We start from the raw sequence: 27,569 nt of genomic DNA on the forward strand, positions 1-27,569 counted from the left end.
ATGGGTGCGAGTTCTAGTCCCAGCTGCTCCTCTTCCAATCCAGAGAGCTTCTGCTATGGCCTGGGAAAACAGTAGAAGATGGCCCAAGTCCCTGGGCCCCTACACCCATGTGGGAGACTGGGAGGGAGCTCCTGGCTCCAGGCTTTGGGTTGGCACCCCTCCAGCCATTGCAGCCACTTGGGGGCTGAAGCAAGATGGAAGACCTTTATCACTTTCGCTCCCTCCCTTTCATTGTCTGTAACTGTACCTTTCAAATAAATAAATAGAATCTTTAAAAATAAAAAAAAAATATTTTGGGGCCAAAATAATGGCATAGCAGCTAAAGCAGCCTCCTGTAATTCCATTATTTCATATGGACACCAGTTCAAGTCCCAGCTCCACACTTCTTACCCAGCTCCCTGCTAGTGGCTGCTGAAAAACAGCAGGTGACCCAGGTGCTTAGGTCCCTGCACCCATTTGGAAGACTCAGATGAAGCACTCTGACCCAGTGCTGGCTGCTGTGGGCATATGGAGAGTGATCCAGCAGATGGAAATGTGCGCTCTCTCTCTCTCTCTGTAACTCTGACTTTCAAACAAAAAAATAAATCTTTAAAAAATGAATTATTTCATAATGTAAATTTTTCTCATAAGGTAGAAAGGCTGCAATACTCTAGAATGTAAGGAAAAAAATAGGACAAAAACTGAAGGTTTAAGTAAGTTGCAGAAAGCATGAGCACATAACAGAAGGTTTGAAGTGGCCAGCACTATGGCACAGTGAGTTAATGCCTTGACCTGAAGCATTGGCATTCCATATGGGTGCCAGTTCTAGTCCTGGCTGATCCTCTTCTGATCCAGCTCTCTGCTATGGCCTGGGATATCAATGGAAGATGGCCCAAGTCCTTGGGTCCCTGCACCTGTGTGGGAGACCTGGAGGAGGCTTCTGGCTCTGAATTGGCACAGCAATGGTCAATGCAGCCATCTGGGAAGTGAACAAGCAGATGGAAGACCTCTCTGTCTCTACTTCTCTCTAACTCTGACTTTCAAATAAATAAAATAAATCTTTTAAAACAAGGTTTGAAAAGGAAAAATCTTGTAAGAAAAATTGTGTATGTGTGAAAGCCAAAAGCTTCATTCAAATCTCCCACAGGGGTGAAGGAGCCTAGCACTAGGGCCATCCTCCACTGCTTTCCCAGGCACATTAACAGTGAGCTTCATCAGAAGTAGAGGAGGCTCTAGCACTGTGGCAGAGTGCTGAGATGGTGGCAGCCATTTGAGCTGCAGTTCATGTCCCAGCTATTCCATTTCCAATCCAGCTCCCTGCTAATGCACCTGGAAAAGCAACAAAAGATGACCCAAGTGCTTGAGTCCCTACAAGCACATTAGGAGACCTGGAAGAAGCTTCTGACTTTGGCCTGGCCTAGCCACAGATTCTGTGGCCATTTGGGAAGTGAACTACTAGATGAAAATGTCTGTCTTTTGGAATCTCTCTCTCTATATAACTCTGCCTTTCAAATAAATAAATAAATAAATAAACTTTTTTACAAATGTGGAACAGTCATTATTCAAACCAGCACTCTGGGATGAGGCATCCCAGACACCTGCCTAATCTACTATACCACAATGTCTGCCCAATTATAATTTTAAAAATTTACATTGTTTTCTAAAATTTTGGAATGAATATCAAAGGTACACTGAAATAAAATTAGAATTTGATGCTTTTTTTATAAACAAGCTGTTTATGTGCATATTGATATGTTAGAAAATATCTGGAAATAGCCTTGGACTTTAATTTTGGAATATGTTTTTTTTAAAAGATTTATTGATTTATTTGAAAGGCAGAGTTCCAGAGAGGCAGAGTAGAGAGAGAGAGATCTTCCATCTTCTTGTTCACTCCCCAGATGTCCTCAATTGCCAGAGCTGAGCCAGGAGCCAAGAGGTAGGAGCTTCCTCCAGGTCTCCAACATGAATGCAGGGGCCCAAGGACATGGGCCATCTTCTACTGCTTTCCCAGCCATAGCAGAGAGCTGAATCAGAAGTGGAGCAGCAGCCGGCGCTGCGGCTCACTAGGCTAATCCTCCACCTTGCGGCGCCGGCACACCGGGTTCTAGTCCCGGTCAGGGCACCGGATTCTGTCCCGGTTGCCCCTCTTCCAGGCCAGCTCTCTGTTGTGGCCAGGGAGTGCAGTGGAGGATGGCCCAAGTGCGTGGGCCCTGCACCTCATGGGAGACCAGGATAAGTACCTGGCTCCTGGCTTTGGATCAGCGTGGTGCGCTGGCCATGGCGGCCATTGGAGGGTGAACCAACGGCAAAGGAAGACCTTTCTCTCTGTCTCTCTCTCTCACTGTTCACTCTGCCTGTCAAAAAAAAAAAAAAAAAAAAGTGGAGCAGCTGTGACTCAAATTAGTGACCAAATGAGATGCTGGCACTGCAGTTGGCAGCTTCACGTGCTATGCCATAGTGCTGGTCATGGAATCTTTTGTTTAAAAAAAAAAAAAAAAACTGCAGCATCTCCTTTTAAGAATTCTTGCTTAGTTTTTAACCATCTGTGAATTTTCTAATCAGCTTCCTTAATCTTTCTTCTCCTTCCTGGTTGTGACTCTTAAATTTTTCTAATAATGGGTTATTTTATATGCTATTTTTCTATTCAAGGTTTTTACTTCCACTTTGGTGACTGACCAAAAATCACAAATGTTGTGCCTTAGCAAACAATCAGAATTGTTTGGAAAAAGCTGAGTCATAAGAGTTAAAAGTTGTATACATACTTGTTTTATAAAATCATCAGATTTATGAGTAAATCTGGTTTAGAACTGGTTGAATCACACTAACCAGATGGATGCTATTTCAAAATTATGTGAGCCTATTTTGACCAAATATTTTAAGCCCTTTTGACATCCTGAGACTTTCCCAGAATCAAGGTTCTAAATTATTTCACTTTGAGATTTTCAGCAGGAACCCTTGATGTGTCAAAGGATATATGTCTTATCTTTTAGAGGTAATAGTTTATTATGCAACTTGCATTTTAGGAAAGTACTGTCATGAAATTATGCTCAATGTTAAATTATATTTATATAGATATGTCATTGATATAAATGTCCTAGAAGTTATATAAGTTTTAAAATCTGATAGTTCTGTTGTGTTGTTACTAGTCATGATGGTTATCTTCATAAAAAGGAGACAGGCCGGTGCCGCGGCTCACTAGGCTAATCCTCCACCTAGCAGCGCCGGCACACCGGGTTCTAGTCCAGGTCAGGGCGCCGGATTCTGTCCCGGTTGCCCCTCTTCCAGGCCAGCTCTCTGCTGTGGACAGGGAGTGCAGTGGAGGATGGCCCAGGTGCTTGGGCCCTGCACCCCATGGGAGACCAGGAAAAGCACCTGGCTCCTGGCTCCTGCCATCGGATCAGCGCGGTGCACCGGCCGCAGTGCACCGGCCGTGGCGGCCATTGGAGGATGAACCAACGGCAAAGGAAGACCTTTCTCTCTGTCTCTCTCTCTCACTGTCCACTCTGCCTGTCAAAAATAAATAAATAAATAAATAAATAAATAAAAAGGAGACCCAGAGTCCTAAAAGGGACAATAGGTGTGTAAAATCCTTCAGTTTCTTTCTTTCCTTTTTTAAGATGTATCTATTTGAAGGCAGAATTCCAGAAAGGAGGAGAGAGAGAGAGAGAGAGAGATTGGATTTCTTCTGTTGGTTCACATGCCAAAAGGCCACAATGACCAAAGCTAAGCCAGGCTGAAGCCAGGCAATATGGTCATAATTCAAGTTCTCCCAAATGGGTACAGGAGCACAGACACTTCACCATCCTCTGCTGCTTTCCCAGGTGCATTAGCAGGGAGCAGGATCAGAGTGGAGCAACCAGAACTTGAAGTGTAACCCATAGGGGATGCCAGCATCATAGGCAGTAGCTTCACCTGCAATGCCACAATGCTGGTCCCTCTTTAGTTGCTTTGTAACATCCTGTATGGAATGAACATAAATGGCTCATGTCAATTAATCAATTTCATAATTTTAACTATGTTTATTTAAAGACTTCTGTCATCCATAGTTTTGTATTCTTCTCTAAAAACTCTTGTAATCAATTTCACAGAAAATGTTCTTGAATACAGATTTTTGGCTACTTTAGACAAGAACTTCCAGAACTTTGAGGGAAAGAAAAAAACTAAAAATCCCATAAACTGATAATGGAGGGGCCAGTGCTATGGCACAGTGGGTTAAAGCCCCAACTTGCAGCTCCAGCAAAAACAAAGAAACTGGGGTCAGCCCCATGACACAGGTTAATCCTCTGCCTGTGGCACTGGCATCCCATATGGGTGCCAGTTCTAGTCCCAGTTGCTCCTCTTCCAATCTACCTCTCTGCTATGGACTGGGAAAGCAGTAGAAGATGGCCCAAGTCCTTGGGCCCCTGAACCCATGTGGGAGACTGGGAAGAAGCTTCCGACTGGCACAGCTCCAGCTGTTGCAGCCATTTGGGGAGTGAACCAAAGGAAGGAAGACCTTTCTCCCTGTCTCTTCCTCTCACTTTCTGTAACTCTACCTCTCAAATAAAATAAAATCCTAAAAAACATAAAGGGGCTGATACTGTAAGATGTGGACTTGGTCACCCAAGGCTAGCTGACATGTCTAAGAATTACAGCCACTTGTTCACTTAATTAGACACAATAGTTCACATTTGGGCAGTTTTTTACCACTGTGCATACTGTTCACTGTGCATACTGGGCTCACTTCTGGAAAAAGGAGTGCTACTGGCTCATTTCTGGCTATTTGGAAGTCTAAGCCATACTGTTTGATAACTGAAATATTACTAAAAGAAAAAAAGTCTTTTTTTTTTTAATCCAGCCACATTGTCCACAGGCCCCTCTAGAGAAAATAAATGTGAATGATTACATGTATTGAACAATTGTGTCCCAGCAGGCTATTCTAATGGCCCTTTAGCAGGGGTGGAGGGCTTCCATACCCTAGCAACATAAAGCCCATAAAATCATTTGGTCTGACCCTGCCAAGGCAACTACAAATGGGATTCGATATTCAATCTATACCGACTAAATCTTAAGTTGCCAAGGCAACTACAAATGGGACTTGATATTCAATCTATACAAAATAAATCTTAAGTTGATAATTTTGTATGTCCTGTGAATGATGTTATAGACACCAAAATGTCCCTTGGAAGAAAGGCCCTTTGCTTTAAAGACTACAGACCTTAAACAATAAAGGATGGAAACAGCTTCAAAGACAAGGAGATTCAACCATTGAACACACAGCAGTAACTCCTCCAGAATCTTTGGAAGCAACAGCACTGTTACCAGGTATCTTAGAACAGAAGGTTAAGCTCAAAGTCCTCACCCAGGCCTTATGTCTCAGAGGTAAGGGTGAACACTCACACTGCCTTGAGTTAGGAAAGAGGGATGTTGATGGTCTGGGTTTCTGTTGGGATAAAGATTAAAGACATACTTTGGGACTTCCTTGGGTTCAAGAAACATGGAAGAGATATACAGAAATCGGTGAGTTTCCCAAACTTTCTTTGAAGCTAGTCCATATCTCTGTTCTATTTGTATGAACACTGGCTATTCATCTTCATTCTATACATAGAACTGGAGAATGTGATTTTGCACATAAGGCACTGGCAAATTATATTCAAAGTGTCTTTTTTTATCTTAAGGATTCACTATTTAGTCATTTTTATTAGCTTAAGGGAAGACTGGGGAGCAATGGCACTAGCATATCTTTTTTTTTTTTTTAGAAACATTTTATTTAGTGAGCATAAATTTCATGAGTACATCTTTAAGAACGGAGTGATTCGTCCCACCATATCCACTCTCCCACCCCTACTCCCTCCTTTTCCTCCTCCCTCTCTCATTCCCAGTCTCCATTAGGATTCCTTTTTTTCTTTTCTTTGGACAGACAGAGTGGACAGTAAGAGAGAGACAGAGACAGAGAGAAAGGTCTTCCTTTGCCATTAGTTCACCCTCCAATGGCCACCGCGGCAGTGCGCTGTGGCCGGCGCACCACACTGATCGGAAGGCAGGAGCCAGGTGCTTCTCCTGGTCTCCCATGGGGTGCAGGGCCCAAGCACTTGGGCCATCCTCCACTGCACTCCCTGGCCACAGCAGAGAGCTGGCCTGGAAGAGGGGCAACCGGGACAGAATCCGGCACCCCCACTGGGACTATAACCCAGTGTGCCAGTGCCACTAGGCGGAGGATTAGCCTATTGAGCCAATATAATCTGTATAGCATTAAAACATTTTTAAAAACTTTTTTGTATTAATACAAAGAGAAATGTTCCATGCATTCCATAGCAGGATAAAACTTGAGGGGCCAGCACTGTGGCATAGCTATAATTCTAATATTTGAAGCTAAAAAAATTTTCAGAGAAAACTCAAGCCAAAACAAGAAAGCAGAAGAAATAAAGAGTAAAATGGAGAAGGTGGAGACAGGAAGGGGTAATTTTCCCCATCTTCATGTAGGAAAGTAGCAGTGCTGTGATGCTAGCATGTGGCAAGGATGCCTCCCCACCAAGACCCTACAATCTCTGCACCTTGCTATCAACCACCATATTCACATATGAATCCTCTTTGGACTCTGCTGATGCCTCTGGGACAGTCATACGACCCCTGCTGTGCATGTAAGCCAAGCCCAGGAAGAGCCAGTTCAGATTTACCAGCCACATGCTCTTGTCTGTTGGCTGGCAGGGTGAAAACCCTGCAGGGTTTACTACATACCAATTGTAAGAAGGCGGCATGTTTGAATATCCTGGGGATTTTGTATTTTCACCTGGGTCAGAGACAAAGGATTGTGCTACTTAATGCTGAACACAGTTGCTCCATCAGCAAAATGATTTCCTTCTTTTGCCTGGAAATGCAGGGGCTACACAAGCGGTACAGATAATATTAAACCTTTTAAAATGTCCAGGTCCTGCTGCTCCTTCAGGGTGAAGTCCACAGTCCACACCTGTAACAGTGCATTTCTCCAAAAGATATCAGCTCTGGATCAAAAAGAAGGGTGACAGGGAGTTCAATCTTCTCTTTATGTCTATCTTGCCTCTTATATAAGATGAAGCTAATTTTTGTATGCTATAGGCCAACAGAAAGGAAAATGATAATCAAAACATATCAATTTCATATTAACTTTCAATTATGAAATTTACTATAATAGAGTTTCCCTTATTCAGTAAAAGATCACAGTGTAATCTGTAGACATAAGTGTAATGTGTAACTGAAGGGTGTTAGATCAATTGAGACGTCCATTCAAAGTAGATCAGGCTAACAATGTTTTAAAAAACTTTGGAAGGATGGCCTTGTGGCATAGTGTGTAAAACCACAGGGAACCTGTTTAAGATCCAGTTGCTAACTTCCTTTCCAGCACTCTGTTAATGCACCTGGGAAAGCATACGATGGCCCATGTCCTTGGGTCCCTGTAGCCACATGGGAGACCTGAGAGAAGTTCCTGGCTCCCATCTGTTCCAGTTCCAGCTGTTGCCACCATCTGGGGAGTGAACTAATGATGGAAGATCTCCCTCTCTTTCTAAATAAATCTATTAAACAATAAATTTTAGGGGATGGTATAGTGCCACAGCAGATTAAGCTACCATCTGAACCCACAGCATCCCACATGAGCACCAATATGAGCCACACCTACTCCATTTCTTATCCACTCCCTGTGAATAAATGTGAAAAACCAGTGGAAGATGGCTGAAGTACTAAGACTTCTGCCATCCACCTGGGAAACTTGGAAGAAGTTCTGGGCAGGTATTGGCCCAACCCCAGCCATTGTAGCAATTTTGGGACAACCAGCAGATGGGAGATCTATCTCTTTCTCTTTGTAACTCTCTTTCAAATATATAAATAAGTAGTAAATAAAACTTTTTTGGATCATCAAGTTACACTTCACAGAAAAGACATATCTCTTCATCAATGTGTCCTCATGAATATAAAATTGCAAAACACACTGGCAAAAAGGCAAAGAAAAAACTAGACCAAGTGATGGGAACTACAAATGCACCATATCTAGGTGAGTGGTCCTGGACTGTGAGGAGAAAAAAACAGTAAACATGTTCAAAAAAGTGTTAACTGAATGAATCACTGTTTTTGAAATTTATTTATAAACAAAAGTATACTTATAAGCTTTTTCACATTTCTTCCAAAAATCAATGTAATTGCTATTGTTTACATGAAACATATTGCCTATGTCCTCAAACAGGGCACATAAACTTGGAAAGTTATCTTAGAAGATTTGCATTTTTTTAAAGCTTTTATTGGAGCTGGCACTGTGGTACAGTGGGTTAAAGCCCCAGCCTGCAGTGCCATCATCCCATACAGGCAACAGTTCGAGTCCTGGCTGCTTTATTGCCAACCCAGCTTCTGCTGTGGCCTAGGAAAACAGTGGAAGATGGCCCAAGTACACGGGCCCCTGTACCCATGTAGGAGACCCAAAAGAAACTCTTGGCTCTTGGCTTTGGTTCAGCTCACCTCTGGCTGTTGCAAACATTTGGGGAGTGAACCAGTGGAAGGAAGACTTCTCTCTCTCTAGCTCTACCTCTATCTGTAACTCTATCTTTCAAATAAATAAAAATAAATATTTAAAAATAGCAGATCAAAGGGACAAGATTTAAAAAAAGATTTTATTGATTTGAGAGGTACAACTACAGACACAGAGAGGGAGGGATAGAAAATATTTCTTCCATCTGCTGGTTCACTACCCAAATGGCCTCAATGGCCAGAGTTGAGTCACTCAGAAGCCAGGAGCCAGGAGCTCCTTCAAAGTCTCCCACGTGGGTGCCAGAGCCCAAGCACTTGGGCCATCTTACACTATGTTCCCAGGCCACCAGCAGAGAGCTGGATCAGAAGATGAGCAGTCGGGACACAAACAGGTACCCATATTGGATGCTGGTACAACATCACCAGCCCCCAGAAGATTTGAATTTGAGAGTCAACGTCTGGAAGGAGAATGAAGAAATAGAGAGGAAGAATTGGAGAAGACATGATGACCAACCATTAGACATAGAGTAGTCAGAATAGTGAAGAAAAGGAAGCATGAACACAATTCGGTACTAATTGGTTACGCAGAGGGTTGAAAGTGGAGTTCAATTCCATGATGTGTGCATGAAAGACTGTGTGGACACTGGCACAGGAAGTTGAAATTGGGAAAAAAAATCAACAAGTATATGATGCAAAGAAGTGAGACTGGTACCCATATGGGATGCTGGCACTACAGGCTATAGCTTAACTTTTAAGTCTTGAAAAAAAGATTATTTGTGCACAATTTATACCTGCAAGACTCAAAGAATCTCCTGAGAACACCTATTTGATTGGCTCCAGTATTCTTTTTTTATTGAACCAACATTGTGGTGTAGCAGGTTAATCCACTGCTGGCAACACTGGAATCCCATATAGGTACCAATATAAAACCTCTCTGTACCACTTCCCACCCAGCTCCCTGCTAAGGTATCAGAAAGCAGAAGATAACCCAAGGGTGTGGTCTCTTCCACCCACATAGGATATGGAAGAAGCTCCAGGATCCTGGCTTCAGACTGTCATAGCAGCAGTTAATGCAGCCATTTGTGTAACGAATCAGCAGACAGAACCTCTCTCTCTCTCTCGTTCTGTAACTCTTCCTTTCACATTAATAAACCATTAAAAAAAAAAAGATGAAACATGACCACTGCTGGACAATAGTGGGAGTCAGAGAGTATTCTTATTTTATATATTATTGTTTCACGTTGCCTCCTCCAGTTCTTCTAAAAAGTACAAGCAATCCTTTGGGAAATGATAGCAATCTGTCATCTCCAAAGTAACTGATACCTGAAGGTTATGGCCATGACAACACTGTTAAATAGGTGAACAGTTAAATAGACCTCAAATGCTTTCAAATGCTCAAAATTGGCCAAAGGAAAGGAGAATGAAGCATATATAAAACATATTTAAAAAATCATAAAACGAAAAATTAAAACCCCATCTCAAAAAGTTGACTCCAGGCTGGCGCCATGGCTCACTAGGCTAATCCTCCACCTGTGGCGCCAGCACACAGGGCTCTAGTCCAGGTCAGAGCACTGGATTCTGTCCAGGTTGCTCCTCTTCCAGTCCAGCTCTCTGCTGTGGTCTGGGAGTGCAGTGGAGGATGGCCCAAGTCCTTAGGCCCTGCACCCTCATGGGAGACCAAGAGAAGCACCTGGCTCCTGGCTTCAGATCAGTGTGATGCACCAGCCACAGCACACTGGCCGCAGTGGCTATTGGAAGGTGAACCAACAGAAAAAGGGAGACCTTTCTCTCTGTCTCTCCCTCTCACTGTCCACTCTGCCTGTCAAAAAAAAAAGGTTGACTCCATCTAAAACTATGAAAACATATCTAAGTCCACTTTTTATTGTCAGAAGCAATCCAACTGAGAAAAAGTACTGAGGGTTTAAGCCATAGAGGCCATGGGTGATAGGAAATACAACACCTAAACAATCTAGCCCTGAGAGTCTTTGCCAAAGGCTACAATGTGGATTGCAGAGGAAGGATACTGCAGAGGGCAGGGACATGTGCAGTGAGGATGCATAATCAAGGCCTCAGTAGAGTGTGTGCCATGTGAACTTAGGTCACTCACTATTTCTGCCTCCATGATAGATAAATTGCTATGATGACCCCTCCCCCTTCGTGACTCCCTGCTTTTTTCAGATCATAAAGGAATCTGAAAACCTGAAGAGTTACTCTGGTTATCTTACTCATGCTTTCACCCTCTACATGGGGTACACAGAAGGCACATAACTTGTTTCCTCTGTTAACAGGTCTATGTATCAAGGGAGGCTACATCTGGAAATAACACGGGTGCCTGGCATTATTCTAGATTCTGGATTTTAGGTAAAATGATGGAAACATGGGATATTGTGGTCTCTGGTTGAGAAAAAGTTGATACCTGTGGGATGGCCTGTGCTGCGGCTCACTTGGTTAATCCTCTGCCTGCAGTGCTGGCATCCCATATGGGCACCGGGTTCTACTCCTGGTTACTCCTCTTCCAGTCCAGGTGTCTGCTGTGGCCTGGGAAGGCAGTGGAGGATGGCGCAAGTGCTTGGGCACCTGAACCTGCATGGGAGACCAGGAGGAAGCACCTGGCCCCTGGCTTCAGATCAGCGTAGTGCGGCCATGCCAGCATTTTGGGAGGTGAACCAACAGAAGGAAGACCTTTCTCTGTGACTCTCCCTCTCACTGTATATAACTCTGTCAAATAAATTTTATAAAAAAAGATACCTGTGGGAGAAGAGACATTCCAGCATGTGATGACCAGGGACCACTCATCTTCAGTGTTGTTTCCTGTGAGAGGATTTTACACCCCCATTCCCATACTTAAAAATGCAGCCAAGGCCACATGACTCTTTCCAGATACAGTGGAAGAAAATTTTGTCACATTTGAGAAAATCACAGAAAATCACTGTTCTTTATCATCCAGCCACAATGACCATCAGTAGACACCATTCTATCAGCCTGAGGTCAAAATGACAGCTGATGCACAGCTTAAATGTGGAAGACTTGAATTAACTGGGTCATTGGTTACCTGAGAAAGCCATTAAAAGACCATTAGCTGTAGTAGATGGCACTCATAAATAGATGGCACTGCAAGTCCATGGGTTATATCTCTGGAATTTTTAATAAATAGTGCTTAACACAAATACAGAGAAAAGGGACTGGTGTGTGGCGCAGCAGGTTAACGTCTTGGCCTGAAGTGCCAGCATCCCATATGGGTGCAGTTTCTAGTCCTGAATTCTCCTCTTCTGATCCAGATCTCCATTATGGCCTGGGAAAGCAGTAGAGGATGGCCCAAGTCCTTGGACCCCTGCAGCCAAGTGGGATACCCAGAAGAAGCTCCTGGCTCCCAGCTTTGGAATGGTACAGCTCTGGCCATTGTACTTGTACAAAAACAGATGGATAGACCAATGGAACAGAATATAATTGCAGAAATCAATCCTGGAGAAGGATAATCTGTTAAACACATAGTGCTGGGAAAACTGGATCTCCTCATGCAGAAGTATGAAGCAATACTCCTACTTTACACCTTACAAAAATACACTCAAAATGGATTAAAATGGATAAAAGATTTAAATAACAACCTGATACCAAATTATTGGTGAAAGTTGGGGTAACCCTGCAAGACATTGGCATAGAAAAAGACTACTTGGAAAAGACCAAAGAGGCACAAGCAATCAAAGCCAAAATTGACAAATGGGATCACATCAAATTGAGAAGCTTCTGTACTGAAAAAAAAAAAAAAAAAAAAAGCGACGTGAAGAGCCAACTGACAAACTGGGAGAAATTATTTGCAAACTATGCAACTGATAAAAAATTAATAACCAGAATATATAAAGGCTCAAGAAATTCCACAACAGCAAAATGAAAAACCCAGTGCAGAAGTGGGCAAAGGACTTAAATAGATATTTTTAAAAAGAAATCCAAATAGCCAACAGATACATGAGAAAATGCTCAGGATCACCATTCAACAGAGAAATGTAAATCAAAACCACAAGGTAGTTTTACCTCACCCCCATTAGAATGGCAAACAAATGCTGACAAAGATGTGTGGAAAACTTAACCCTGATCCACTGTTTGTGGGAATGTAAACTGGTAAAGACACCATGGAAGACAGTATGGAGATACCTCAAAACATCGTACTTAGTGAATAAGCCAGTCTAAAAAGGACAAAAACCATATATTCTCCCTGATCTGTGATAACTAGTAGCTCACCTAAAGGTAACCTATAGAAATGAAATTGACACTTTGAGAAGCAATGACTTTGAACAGCCCTTGTCTTGACTATTGAGGAACAATTTTTTCACATTATCTGTTGAACTCTTTACTTAGTATAGAGTTACTCATATGTGTATAACATTAATTGAAAATAGATCTTAGTAAAAAATAGGAATGAGAATAGGAGAGGAAGAAGAGTGTAGGTGGGAGGGTGGCTATGGTGGGAAGAGTCACTATGTTCTTAAAGTTGTAATTATGAAATGCATGAAGTTTGTCTTCCTTAAGTAAAAGGTTTCTAAGGAAAAAAGATATGAAAGGAATATTCCAGAAAAATTTACATTTTGATGATTTCGGTCAAGGCTACTTGGTAGCAATATTTAAAAGCAAAGAATGAATGATGCATTTTTCATCTTATTTATTTTTATTGTTTACTTTTTTGTCTTAAAAGACAGTTTTAGAGAGAGAGCAGAAGGCAGTGGAAGATCTTCCATCTGTTGCTCTACTCCCCATGTGGCTGTAACAGCAAGAGCTGGGCCAGACTGAAACCAGGAGCGAGAAGCTTCATCTGGGTCTCACACATGGGTGGCCGGTGCCCAAGCACTTGGACCATCTTCTGCTGCTTTCACAGGTGCCTTAAGCAGGGAGCTGGATTGGAAGTGGTGCAACCAAGAAACAAACCAGAACCCATAGGGTTACTCGAATCCCAGGCAGCTGTTTAACCCAATATACTGCAATGTCACAATTTTTGTAAATTTAGACACTAGAAGTGAGTGTTGACAACTGAAGAAATTAAGCTTCTGCAACTTAAGTGAGAGGCTAGGACTATATTCCTGGCTCTCTGTTATGATCCTGTCTCAGTCCTGGTTGTTGTGGGTGTGAATCAATGGATTGAAGGTGTTGGTGTCTGTCTCTGTCTCTGTCTCTGTCTCTGTCTCTCTCTCTCCCTTTCTCTCTCATTCCATAACACAGAGCAGGCTAAGCCTCCACCCATAGTGCCAGCATCCCATATGGGCACCAATTTGTGTTCCAGATGCTCTTCTTCTTTTTTAAATATTTATTTGAAAGTAGAGTTGCAGAGAGAGAGCCAGAGACAGAGAGAAAGGTCTTCCATCTGCTGGTTCACTCCCAAAATGGCTGCAATAGCTGGAGCTGGGCTGATACAAAGCCAGAAGCCAGGAGCATCCTCCAGGTCTCCCACTTGGGTGCAGGGGCCCAAGGAGTTGGGCCATCCTCAACTACTTTCCCAAGCCATAGCAAAGGGCTGGATTGGAAGTGGACCAACTGGGACTCAAATCAGTGCCTATATGGGATGCCAGCACCACAGGCAGAGGCTTAACCAACTATGCCACAGCAAGGGCCCCAGATCCTCTTCTCTGGATCCAGCTCCCCAGTTTTGTCCTGGGAAAGCAGTGGAAGACAGCCCAAGTCCTTGGGCCCCTAAACCCACCTGGGAGACCCAGAGGAAGCTCCTGGCTCTTAGCTTTGGATCAGCCCATCTCCAACTATTTTTGCCATTTGGAGACTGAACCAGTGGATAAAAAGTTTGTATGTCTCTCCTCTCCCTGTAACTATGCCCACCAAATAAATAAATAAAATCTTTTTTTAAAGAAAGTCTCTATATATTTCCATCTACTTCTCATTCTCTCTCAAGTATATAAATACTTTAAGATGGCAAAAGATTGGCCAGCACCATGGCTCACTAGGCTAATCCTCTGCCTGTGGCACTGGCACACCAGGTTCTAGTCCTGGTCAGAGCACCAGATTCTGTCCTGGTTGCTCCTCTTCCAGGCCAGCTCTCTGCTGTGGTCCGGGAGTGCAGTGGAGGATGGCCCAAGTCCTTCAGCCCTGCACCCGCATGGGAGACCAGGAGAAGCACCTGCTCCTGCCTTCGGATCAGCGCAGTGCACCGGCTATAGCACGCCAGCCGTAGCGGCCATTGGAGGGTGAACCAATGGTAAAGAAAGACCTTTCTCTCTGTCTCTCTCTCACTGCCCACTCTGCCTGTCAAAGAAAAAATAAAAAGATGGCAAAAGATTCAAGTCAAAGACTAGAGAATCGTCTTAGGCTCTGACTATAGTTTATGCCATTGATAAATGGAATAATTTGCCTGAAACATAACTTTGTGGAGTCTGAAGTAATCCTGCATTTGTAGACTCACTGTGATAAAACTATGGAGAGTTATTTAAGGAGCTGCAATAGATTCTATCCTCTACACATTTTCTGATCTAATCCATGAAGCAAGTTCAGCCTCCAAAAGCTTTTAAAGACACTCTACTTTAATAATTCAAAATATCATCTTTTTAATTTTTTCTGATGTAGCAAATTCTTGCCAAAGTTTGAATTCAAACCATGTAAAAAGTCTTGTGGCTATGGCAATAAACAAAATTGAGACCAATGTGAATTCAGCTCAGATGGCTTTAAATCTTGAAACCATTCTTACTTTAATTTTTTTTTTGACAGGCAGAGTGGACAGTGAGAGAGAGAGACAGAGAGAAAGGTCTTCCTTTTGCCGTTGGTTCACCCTCCAATGGCCGCCGCAGCTGGCGCACTGCGGCCAGTGCACCGCGCTGATCCGATGGCAGGAGCCAGGAGCCATGTGCTTTTCCTGGTCTCCCATGGGGTGCAGGGCCCAAGCACTTGGGCCATCCTCCACTGCACTCCCTGGCCACAGCAGAGGGCTGGCCTGGAAGAGGGGCAACTGGGACAGAATCTGGTGCCCCGACCAGGACTAGAACCCGGTGTGCCGGTGCCGCTAGGCGGAGGATTAGCCTAGTGAGCCGCAGCACTGGCCCATTCTTACTTTATCTTATATGAATCCTGATTCTGAATTATATTTCTTTATGCTTTTCCAATTTATTTAAAAAATCTCATAAAACTCTTAACATACAATGTGAAAGAAGCTGAGGAATAAATAACCTACCAGCAATATATTTATTTTTGTCGGTCTTGGCCACATGTAGATGTCTCTAGAATCTTATCTGCAAGAGAAATATTGGCTCAGTGACAAAAATGAAGTGGCCTCCCTGTGGGGGAATATAATCTTTACACATGGGAAAAACAGAAAAGATGCCAAAAGAGCACACACAAGACTACCAATCACTTTGATTAAACATAAACTATTGTTAGATAACCAAAATATTAATGTATTACCAATTCTGTAAAAAAAAATCCTTGTCAGGCCTGTCACTATGGAGTGGTGGGTAAAGCCATCTCCTACAGTGTGGGCATCCATGTGGGCACCAATTTGAGTCCCAGCTACTCTACTTCTGGTCTAGCTCTCTGCTATGGACTGGGAAAGCAGTGGATGAACACCTAAGTCCTTGGGCCCCGTGCACTCACATGGGAGACCTGTAAGAAGCTCCAGGCTACTGGATTCCAATCAGCCCAGCCCCAGCAATTGAGGACATATGGGAGTGAACCAGCAGGTGGAAGGCCTCTCTCTCTCTTCCTCTGTCTCTGTAACTCAGCCTTTCAAATAAATAAATCGTATAGAAATAATTTATAATGTTCATCACAATTGTTCAAATAAATAGCAGTACACCAGAAATTATGATTTCACTAGAATCTATATACACAGAAAATTACTCAGGCAGTACTTAAAACATCTCTTGCTTTTATGTATCTCAAATTCCTTAAAAGTATCCAGCTTGAAAATTAGTTTTTGGCCACAAGTATATGTATAGGAAAAATTGACAGAATCTACTAGCACAGCTTTCTGTAACTTCCACGTGACACTCCTCCCTGTATCCAAATCTTAACATAATTCTCCACCACACAGACCCCTGACATTTTCCTGTTCACTTGTTCTAGCCCATGAGATGACCATAAATATGATATCAACATAGTTTGTAAAGTATTTTACAGTTGGGAGTGTGCCTTCTTGTACAGTATTCATGTGGAGAATCCTGAGACTTACCTGATGGACACCTGGGGCCTAGGTCAAGGCTGTGCAAGTCAGGCATTGGAAGGGTAGGCATTATGATGCAGTAGGCTTACCTACTTCTCTGGACATACCACATCACAGAGTGCCTGGTTTGTGTCCTCATTATTCCACACCTCCTGCAAGTGGTTTTTGTTTGTTTGTTTATTTGTTTTAAAAAATACTTATTTATTTGTTTGAAAGGCAGAGCTACAGAGAGGCAGAGGCAGAGAGCAAGAGGCCTTCCACCTGCTGGTTCACTCCCCGAATGGCCATAATGGCCAGAGCTAAACAGATCCAAAATCAGGAGCCAGGAGCTTCTTCCAGGTCTCCCATGAAGGTGCAGGGGCCCAAGGACTTGAGCTATCTTCTACTGCTTTCTCAGGCCATAGCAGAGAGCTGGATTGGAAGTGGGCAGCCAGGACTGGAACCAGTGCCCATGGGATGCTGGCACTGCAGGTCATGACTTTCCTATTACAGCACAGCACCAGCTCAAAAGTGTTCTCTTGAGTCAACAGATCATGGCTCAAAAACTTGGTTTCCTGCCATCTGAATGGGAAACCCACATAGAGTTCCTACCTCTTGGCTTTCATAGATATAACACTCGCTATTGTGGGCTTTTGCAGAGTGATCCAGCAGATGGAGAACCTTTTTCTTTGCCTTTCAAATAAACAAATCAGTAAAAAATTATCAGTATGTGATATGGAACAATGGGTCTCTACCACCACTGGTTAAAGCCAGAGTTGCTCCACTTCCAATCCAGTTCTCTACTAATGCACCTGGGAAAATATCTGAAGACAGTCCAACTACTTGGACCATTTCTATCCACCTGGGAAACCTGGATAGAGTTTCTGTTTTCTGGCTTTGGCCTGGTCCAGTCCTAGCCACTGAAGCCATTTGAAGAGTGAACCAGCAGAAGGTATTAGATAGAAAGATAGATCTGTCTCTCCCTGTCTCTCTATGAATCTGCCTTTCAAATGAACAAATAAATAAATAAATTTTAAAAAATATATTGGTGTGAGTTAAGCAATCCTGAAGGCAGCAGCCTCAATTAAAGCAGTAGACAACTAAAACAGGTGATTTGTGATTCCAGGTGCCAGCAGCATATGGATGGCCTAGCAGAGGCCACCCCAAAATGCTTACTAACAATTACAAATGAAATAGTTGAATTTTATACCTGCACAATTCTTCTCCATTTTGAGTGCAAGAGCCCAGAATCTTAGACCATCTTCCTGTTTTTTCTCAGAATATTAGCAGGGGGCTGGATCAAAATTTGGGCAGCCAGGACATTAACTGGTGCCATATAGGATGCCAGGGTCACAGGCAGTGGCTTCACCTGTTATGCCTCAACACAGGCTGCAAAACTGTTTTAATCTTATACATCTATTTGAGCACTGTACTGTGATTTATTTGTATTTTACAAACCAGCAAGCAGTAAAAGCATGAATTGTTTACATGTTAAGTAATGGAAAATAGATTCACACTAAATTTTGTAGCATATAAGTATCTGATACTAAGTGTGAAAAATCTGTATAATGCCCACATTTGGATACACAATCCATAGAGATTATTAGGGAAAAAGTGTAACCATGAACAAGGAAAATTCTTCCAAAACAGTGTTTGTTCCAAATCAACTGTGGTTTCTGAAATGGGTCTCAAAATACAACTTTTAAAATAAATGTGGTAAATTAAATAACCCTACTCAAACATAAATAAATAAACCAGAGTTCGTGACATCTACAAATCATTTGATATTTGTCAATGCACTTCACTATAGCTCTAGATATCAAATATGACAAACTACATTTCACATTAATTAGAAAACACTTTTTTAAAAAAAATCATAGTAGACAAGACACACACCCTGGTATTTGATGTGAGCATCCCAATCAGCAGCTTAAACTGATGCAGCACAATCCCTGCCCCACAGCTCCTGGTTTTGTTTTAGCCCAGACTCAGTTGTGAGCCTTGGAGGAATCAGCACATGAAAGCACTGTATCTGTGTCTCTGCCTAAAAGAAATAAAAGGATAAATTAAAGAAATATACTATGCCCCTTATAAGCAGGATGCAGCTACAGAAGAGATGTTGACTCTACGCCCCTCAACGTCCCTTAGGATTAAGAGAATGGGGTCTCTGAGGGAAGAATGTTGTAGGCAGGCATATAGAATAAAATTGATTAGATGTGTGAGCTAAAAGACCACACTTTCACCATGCCCCTGTGTGACCTCATACCCCTACCTGGCCACACCTGTGTACCCGCCAGCCAATCAGGTTAATTAACCTCTCCCCTTTGGAAATGGATTAAAAGTCTGGGACATGGTGTCCTTCTCGCCCCCTTTCCTTGGCCTTTTGCCAGTATGGGGCTTGCTGCGGCCCTGCACCTCCAGGGCTCGTGGACTTTGGGCCACCCACCCCATGCTTCCTGGCCTAGTTGTTCCTCCATGTGACTGGTTCCTAGTACTCAGCATGAATTCAGATTTGCTTCTCTCCTGTAGATAGGGTTCTCACTCTCCTATGCATTTCTTTCACTAAATAAAAGCTTAAAAATGTAAAAAAAAAATTGGCTGCCTTCTGCTCTTTTCCCTATTTCTAAACTTTGCAACACAAGCAACTGCAAATGTGCTCCATTAAAATACATTTGCTTACTGTGGACATTGCAGGGAGGTTTGAGGGTAAGAAATGCCACTTGTGATAACATCATTGCATACTGGAGTGCCTTGCTGGAGCCTGCTTATCCTACCTGATCCATCTTCCTGCTAATGTTCATCCTGAGATGATGATTCAAGTACTTGAGTCCCCCCCCCCCATAAACATGGTAGCTGCAAATGCAGTTTTTGGATGCTGGATTTAGCCTGTCCTAGACTCAGCTGTTGCAGGCCCCTGGGCAGTGAGCCAGCAGATGAGAAGGTCTTTCTGTCTCTGCCTTTCAATTAAATGAAAAAAATAAGACATTTAAGAAAAATGACAGCAAAAGAGAACAATTAAAATATCCCTTTTTTTTTTTTCTTTTTGACAGGCAGAGTAGACAGAGAGACAGAGGGAAAGGTCTTCCTTTTTGCCATTGGTTCACCCTCCAATGGCCACTGTGGCCAGCATGCTGTGGCTGGTGTACCATGCTGATCTGATGGCAGGAGCCATGTATTTATCCTGGTCTCCCATGGGGTGCAGGGCCCAAGGACTTGGGCCATCCATCCTCCACTGCACTCCCTGGCCACAGCAGAGAGCTGGCCTGGAAGAGGGACAACCGGGACAGAATCTGGTGCCCCGACCGGGACTAGAACCCAGTATGCTGGTGCCACAAGGTGGAGGATTAGCCTAGTGAGCCACAGCACTGGCTTAAAATATCCTATTTTAATGAATTCTACTATATAAATTATCGTGTTCAATGTGGATTATCTAAATATACCAATTAAAAGAGATTGAAACAGCCAAAATAAAACCAAGACCAACCTATGTGTGATCTGTAAGAAAACATATATATATATATGTATATATTTATATGTTTATATATATAAAGACACAAAAAGATGATCTAATTCTGGGTTAATTAAAGAAAAAATTGGATGCCAGCATTATAGTACTGTATCAAGATTAACTTCCTACTTATGATGCTGGCATCCAGCAGAGTATCAAATATCAGCTGCTCTGTTTTCAATTGAGCTCCCTTCTAATGTCTAGGAAAGCAGTGATGATTATCCTAGTACCTGGTTCCTGCCACCCATGTGGGAAACCCAAATGGAACTCAGGTATCCTCCAGATGAAGAGTTAGGGTCCTGGCTTAGGCCCAGCCCAGCCCAATCCAGCCCATTGCAGCAATTTGCAGAGTGAACCAGAGGATGGAAGACCTCTTTCTCTGTCACTCTCCCATTCAAATAAATAAATATTTAAGAAAGAATAAATTTCATTTGCATATGAAATGTGAAAGATCTGCATTACAACATGGTGACTCCACCATCATCAAAAACAACTACATGATAGAATGCATATGGTGGTGAGGTTTATTTCACTTCTACACACATATTTATCACCACTAATGTGTTAAATTATTCCATTTTTTTCAAGTGAAAATATGTAAGTACATTATGAGTAGGATAAACACAAATATAGCTTCAGTTCTGATTAGGATTTAGGTCAGAAAAATTTTAAGTGTTACACAATGAAACTGAAGGCAGTTTTCCAAAAGGATAGTACACTGTTTCCTTAGCATCAATCTGTGCAAAGTAAAATCCATACAACTGAATGGGCATTACAGATACATCAGTGGTAATCAGTACAAATAAATATAAGTGGAAATACCAAGTCACTGGAAACTGGTATTTAGTAATGAATAATCAGACATGCCAGTTACTACTAGATGGAATAAGGAAATAAGGTCATCCCAGTGTTGACAAATCACAAAATACACATCAATGAAAATTTAGTTAATCCCTCCACTCTATGAATACTTCATATTAAATTTGAATTTATCCACAACCTGTAGCCTAACAATATTTTTCTCAGTTATTTAAAATATTTGCCATGCATTAGCACTGGTGGGGAATTAAAAAAAGTAACAGTCACAGACATCAAATAATAATCTAGAAGAAAGAAACGTTCCATAACTCCTGGAACCACTGACATGAACTGCCTGAACAACAACCTAGAATAGAAACATCTGGGGAGGCCGGTGCCGTGGCTCAATAGGCTAATCCTCCACCTTGTGGTGCCAGCACACCAGGTTCTAGTCCCAGTCGGGGCGCCAGATTCTGTCCCAGTTGCCCCTCTTCCAGGCCAGCTCTCTGCTGTGGCCCGGGAGTGCAGTGGAGGATAGCCCAAGTCCTTCGGCCCTGCACCCGCATGGGAGACCAGGAGAAGCACCTGCTCCTGCCTTCAGATCAGCGCGGTGCACCGGCTGCAGTGCGCCAGCTGCAGTGCGTCAGCCACGGCGGCCATTGGAGGGTGAACCAATGGCAAAAGAAGACTTTTCTCTCTGTCTCTCTCTCTCACTATCCACTGTGCCTGTCAAAAATAAAAATAAATAAATAAAAAAAAAAACATCTGGGGAAAAAACACTCAAGGCAAAAAAGGAAAACATCTTTTTAGTGTAAAATATCAATAGTCAGTATCAGCATTCTGAAAAGTTGAGAAGCCAAGAGACAAACACAAGCAAAATTCTTCTTTGGAAGAAGCAGACCGTAAACTACAAAAAGAACCACAAAGAATTAGACTTGGTCACTTCTGAGGACAGCGGCGGAAGAAATCAGGAAGACACCTGAACTGACAAATGCCCATTCATTCACTTGGGTAAGCATTCTGTGGGTGTTTATATTTTTATGTAAAGTCAGCAGAAAATAAGTGCTACTGAACAATAATGAGGCCCTTGCTTCTCGACAACTGGATTCACCAGAGAGGAAAGCATTTATTTCAAGAAGCCAGCATCTTGGGGAGAAAGATCTCTTCATCTAAAACATGCTCTTTCCACCCAACAAGCCAGCAAGAGCTGTTTCTAAGAACATGGGTAGAGGGGCAGACACTGTGGTATATGGGGTAAAGGCAGCCAGCAGTACCACTGTCACATATGGGCACCAGCTGCTCGGCTTCTGATCCAACTCACTGTGAATGCAGCTGGGAAATCAGTGGAAGGTCACCCACATGCTTGGGCCCCTGCCACCCCCTTGGGAGACCTGGGAGATGCTTCTGACTCCTGGATTTGGTCTGGCCCAGCTCAGGTGATTGCAGCCATGTGGGGAATGAACTAGCTGATGGAAAATCTCTCTCCATCTCTTCCTCTCTCTCTCTGTACCTCTTCGTTTCAAATAAAATAAATAAATCTTTTTTTAAAAAAATGGGTAGCTTCAGATGGAGGTTAGAAATCAAAGGGATTCTATTTAGTTGACAATTTGGCAGCTGTTCAGGCTTTGCGCTAATAAGTGCTCATCTGGGGATATCCAAGGCATCAACCAGGTGAAGATGTTTTGATGGGGCTGAAGCTCCTTTGTTAGCTGGGTCAAAGCCTGCTATTCTGGGCTGGTGCTGTGGCACAGCAGGGTAAGACACGGCCTGTGCACCAGCATCCCATATGAGATGCTCCTTTTCTGACCCAGCTCTCTTCTGTGGTCTGGGAAAGCAGTAGAAGATGGCCCAAGTCCTTGGGCCCCTGAACCCATGTGGGAAACCCAGAAGAGGCCCCTGGCTCCTGACCAGCTCAGATCTGGCCATTGTGGTCATTTGGGGAGTGAACCAGTGGATGGGATACCACATAGGATCCCTGATCATTATAATAATCACTTACATAATATTAAGTCAAATTATGTATAAATATATTAAGTATATTGAATATTTAATTAATAGACATAGACATTTAAAATATATTAAAAATCTCAACTCTTAAAACTCAGTTTTCTAAACCCAAAGTCAGAGAATACATGAGATAATCTTGACAAAACACAAAATTTCTTTCCCTTCTGTAATAACCAAAAGGTAAAGAAAATTCTTTTGTGCTGTGTTTCTTCTAAAGGGAAGCTCCTCCAGATTACTTAGAAGTTAAACCCAATGGAAAGGTACCCAAACTTAGACACTGGAGGCTGTGAGCATTCAACATTATAAAAGAATGAAAAAACTTAGAAAAGATTACACCTGTTGCCAGTACTGTGGCTTAGCAAGTAAAGCCACCACCTGCAATGCTGTGATCCCATATGGGTATCAGTTCACATCCTGGCTGCTCCACTTCTGATCCAGCTCTCTGCTATGGCCTGGGAAAGCAGCAGAAGATGGCCCAAGTCCTTAGGCCCCTGCATCCCTGTGGGAGACCAAAAAGCTCCTGGCTGCAGCTCAGTGCAGCTTTAGCAATTGTGGTCATCTGGGGAGTGAACTATCAGATGGAAGACCTCTCTCTCTCTCTCTCTCTCTGTCTCTCTGTAACTCTACATTTCAAATAAATAAATGCATCAAAATTAAAGAAAATAATACACCTTAGAAACAAAAGCAGAAAAAGAATCCCATAGACCAATTTAAATACATCTAGAAAAGTCAGGTGTAGGGGCCAGTGTTGTGGTGTGGAGTGTAAAAGCCACCACCTGTGACACTGCATGCACTTGGGAGACCTGGAAGAAGCTCCTGGCTCCTGGCTTCACATCAGCACAGCTCTGGCTGTTGCGGCCATCTGGGGAGTGAACCAGCAGATGGATGACCTGTCTCTCTCTCTCTGCCTCTTCTCTCTCTGTGTAACTTTGACTTTCAAATAAATAAAGCTTTTTAAAAAATTAGGTGTAAAGATCAAGTACTCTTATTATCCTTAGTCTCCTAAGATAAATATTACTCTTTCAAGATTAATTTATTTCCAAGGCAGAGTTACAGAGAGAGAGAGAGATCTTCCATTGGCTAGTTCATTAGCCAAATGGCCACTACAACCAGAACTGAGCCAGGCAGAAGCCACTGCCAGGAGACTCATCCAGGTCTCCCACATGGGTGCAGGGTCCCAAGGACTTGGGCCATCCTCTCCTATTTTCCCAGGTGCATTAGCTAGGAGATGAATCAGAAGTGGGCCATGAGGAATCAAACCAGTGCCCATATGAGTTGCTGCCATCACAGGCAGCATCTTAACATCTTAACCCGCTGTGCCACAATATCAGCTGTAAAGACAAGCATTTCTCATGACAGGCCATAACTAAACAATAAAGGAGGAGAAAATAGCTTATAAGAGATGGGTAGTTGTTGGAAAGGAGTCAATCAAATGGAAATTGTAAGAAGCTGCAGTTGAGAAGATGGTTGAAAATGTTATTAGAGGGGCCAGGCACTGGAGCGTATAGTAGGCTAATCCTAGGAAAGCAGTGCAAGATGTGCTTGAGAATGGGAGACCTACAAGAAGCCCCTGGCTCCTCTTGGATTGGCTCAGCTCCAGCCATTGCAGCCATTTGGGGAGTGAACCCATGGATGGAAGACCTTTCACTCTGCCTCTCCCTCTCTCTATCTCTCTCAAAATTTTTAGGCACTGTGGTATAGAAGGTTAAGCCTCCTCCTCAGTGCCAGCATCTCATGTGGACTCCGGCTCAGTTGAGTCCCAGCTGCTCTACTTCTGATCCAGCTCTCTGCTAATGCACCTGGGAAAAGCAGAGGAAGGTGGCCTAAGTACTTGAGTCCCTGCAGCTGTGTGGGAGACTCAGCAGGCGCTCCTAGCTCCTGCTTACTGGCTCCTGCCTGACCCAACCCCCACCCATTGAGGCCATTTGGGTAGTGAGTCATTGGATGGAAGATCTCTTTCTTTTCCTCTCACTTTGTATTTCTGCCTTTCAGATAAATAAATCTTTTTTAGAAAGTTAGCAGACTTTAAAATCAAATATTAAAAATCTCTAGCAAATATTTATCATTAATATTGATATTTTCTAAAAAAACTTTACTGATTTAACATAGAGGACTAAATCCTAGTTTTATTTATTTGAAAGACAGAGTTACAGAAAAATAAAGCCAATGAGAAAGAGATTGTCTATCTGGTTCACTCCCCATCCATCTACAACAGCCAGAGCTGGGACAGATTGAAGCTGGGAGCCAGGAAAATCCATGTGGTTCTCCCACATGTGTGGCAGGGGTCAGAGCATTTGGGCCACCTTCTGCTATCCCAGGCATATTCGCAGGGTGCTGGATTAGAAGTGGAGCAGCTTGGACTCAAAGAAGCACTCTTATGGGACGCAGGTATGATAGACTGCATTTAACCTATGATGCTGCCTGCCCCCACTCTGAAAATTTTTAATGTCAGTGCCAGTGTTGTGATGTATGGGTAAGGCCACCACCTGTGATGCTGGCATCCCATATGGGCACTGGTTCATCTCACAGCTGCTCTACCTCAAATCAAGCTCTCTGCTAATGGCCTGCAAAAGCAGAGGAAAATGGCACAAGTGTTTAGGCCCCTTCTACTGATGTAGGAGACCTGAATGGAGCTCCAGGCTCCTGCCTTCAGTCTGGCCCAGTGCTTGATTATTACAGACATCTGGGGATGAACCAGTAAATGGGAGAAGTGTGTCTCTGTCTCTCTCACTCAGCATTTCAAATACGTAAGTAAATCTTTCAAAATTTCTAAACTTTGGGATATTGACTTAGAATTATTTCTTAATGGGGCTGGTGCTATGGCATAGTAGGTTAAGCCTCCACCCACAGTGCTGGAGTGCTGGCATCCCATAAGGACACTGGTTCAAGTCCTGGTTGCTCCACTCCAATCCAGCTCCCTGCTAATGACCTAGGAAAGCAGTGGAAGGTGGCCCAAAGTCCTTTAGCCCCTGCACCCATGTGGGAGAGTGGGAGGAGGCTCCTGGCTTCTGGCTTGATATCTGCAAGATCCAGCCATTGCAGCCCTCTGGGGAGTGAACCAGTGGATGGAGGATCTCTCTCTCTCTCTCTCTCTCTCTCTCTCTCTCCCCCCTTCTCCCTCTCCCTCGCTCTGTTATTCTGCTTTGCAAATACTTAAGTAAATAAATCTTTAAAAATTATTTCTTATCCTTGGTAACTTACTGTTTAGTGAAAACTTAGCAGGTAATTTTGAATGGTTATATGTTAACAACTTATGAAAACATTTACCAAAAGGCCAAATGCCTTCTATATATTTTAAGAAGCCAAGAGTACATGTATTTAGAAAAATCTATCTTTTACATTTAGCAATTCAAAAAAATTCATCCTACTGCAGAGTAGTCCTTGGTCTCTCTAGCTGCTACACTGCTTTATCTCTCTGCAGCCACTGTAAGTCAGAGATGCTCTTATCCCTGGGCAGGAAAACCTGAGGTCTATTACCTCATGTCAAATTGCATAGGGGCCCCAAATCAGTAATCCATCCCATGATCACCTTGAGGAGAGGATCTGGGTTGCGCATGGCACAAGCATCATGAGCCATCAGGGGTGGCATTCCCTTTCTACCCAGTCATCCTCCTCACCTTGCACAGCTCGTACTGGGCATTCTCTTCAGTGTGTGTTCAGTTTGTATACCACCTCCTGCTCATGTCTGCCACCATGTGGCTTCTGCTGTGATGTAGTGAACAGCAAGATGGCCCTGTGGTGTCAAAGATCAGGCAGAAATGCTCACCTGTCTGCTTGATGCTGATGTTTGCTCCATCTCACACATATCCACGAATCCAGCAAGGCTTGCAGCATCAGTTTGAACCTCACTATGGATTCTGACCCAGCACTGCATACATTATCTTCTCTACTTCCTCTCCAGTCAGTGTACACTTGAGTCCATTTCTCAGGAAGATGAGGAGAGGGAGACATCCCTTAAGTTGCAGGGACCTGATGATGCACAAGGTGCCACAGCAAAGACCACCAATTCATTTTTTAGCCATTATACTTACATTGCCTGAGAAACTAACATATTAGATAAGTATGGTTATTCTCTTAAGTCATGATCTTGCCACAGAACAACTTTAAATTGGACTTCATAGGAAGCAATGAACACTGCATCATCTTTTCATCTATTGTTTGTGCTTAGGTGAAAATTATGCTTGGATTTTAAATAACACAAATAAGCACAACCAACTTTTACACATATAACAGTACACACATATAATGCATAGCATACATTATGACACAGAAAAATATAGAAATCTCTGCAACTCTTTAAATCTTTTAATCAGGCCCTATGGCACACCATGTGGGTAGCCAATTGCACAGGGATGAATGTTGGTAAGAAGAAAGAGCTTATTTCTAGAAGCTGGCATCTTGGGGAAAGAAATTTCTCTCTTTTTTTAAGATTTTATTTATTCATTTGAGAGACAGAGCCACAGAGAGTGGGAGAGCCAGAGAGAAAGGTCCTCCACTGCTGCTCCCCCTCTTCGCGGAGGAGCAGAACAGGACCCTGCACTGTTCTTTCGTCTGCTCGGCCCTCCCCGGGTTTGCTGCTGGTTCTTCCTGGGTTGGCTGCCGTCCCTTCCACCTCCGTGGAAGGGCGGTTCCCCCTGCCACTTTCCCCACTTCCGCAGGGGAGCGGCACACCGCCGGCCG

General features: G+C 43.1%; 1 long non-coding RNA gene across 2 annotated transcripts in view; it reads right to left on the reverse strand.

Moving 5' to 3' along the window:
- Positions 1 to 27,569, reverse strand: part of LOC138848534 (uncharacterized) — a 79,013-nt gene that overhangs the window by 44,457 nt on the left and 6,987 nt on the right. The window contains exons 2-4 of one of the 2 annotated variants that reach the window (XR_016230129.1): positions 26,656 to 26,858; positions 18,473 to 18,620; positions 15,611 to 15,668 (exon numbers count right to left, since the gene is read on the reverse strand). This is a non-coding gene — a long non-coding RNA (uncharacterized LOC138848534). The remainder of the gene's footprint in view (positions 1 to 15,610; positions 15,669 to 18,472; positions 18,621 to 26,655; positions 26,859 to 27,569) is intronic. The other variant, XR_016230130.1, reaches the window with a different exon arrangement.

The sequence above is a fragment of the Oryctolagus cuniculus genome, chromosome 2 (assembly GCF_051225735.1).
Source record: "Oryctolagus cuniculus isolate XC-2025 breed Fujian yellow rabbit chromosome 2, ASM5122573v1, whole genome shotgun sequence".
Taxonomy (NCBI): Eukaryota; Metazoa; Chordata; class Mammalia; order Lagomorpha; family Leporidae; genus Oryctolagus; species Oryctolagus cuniculus.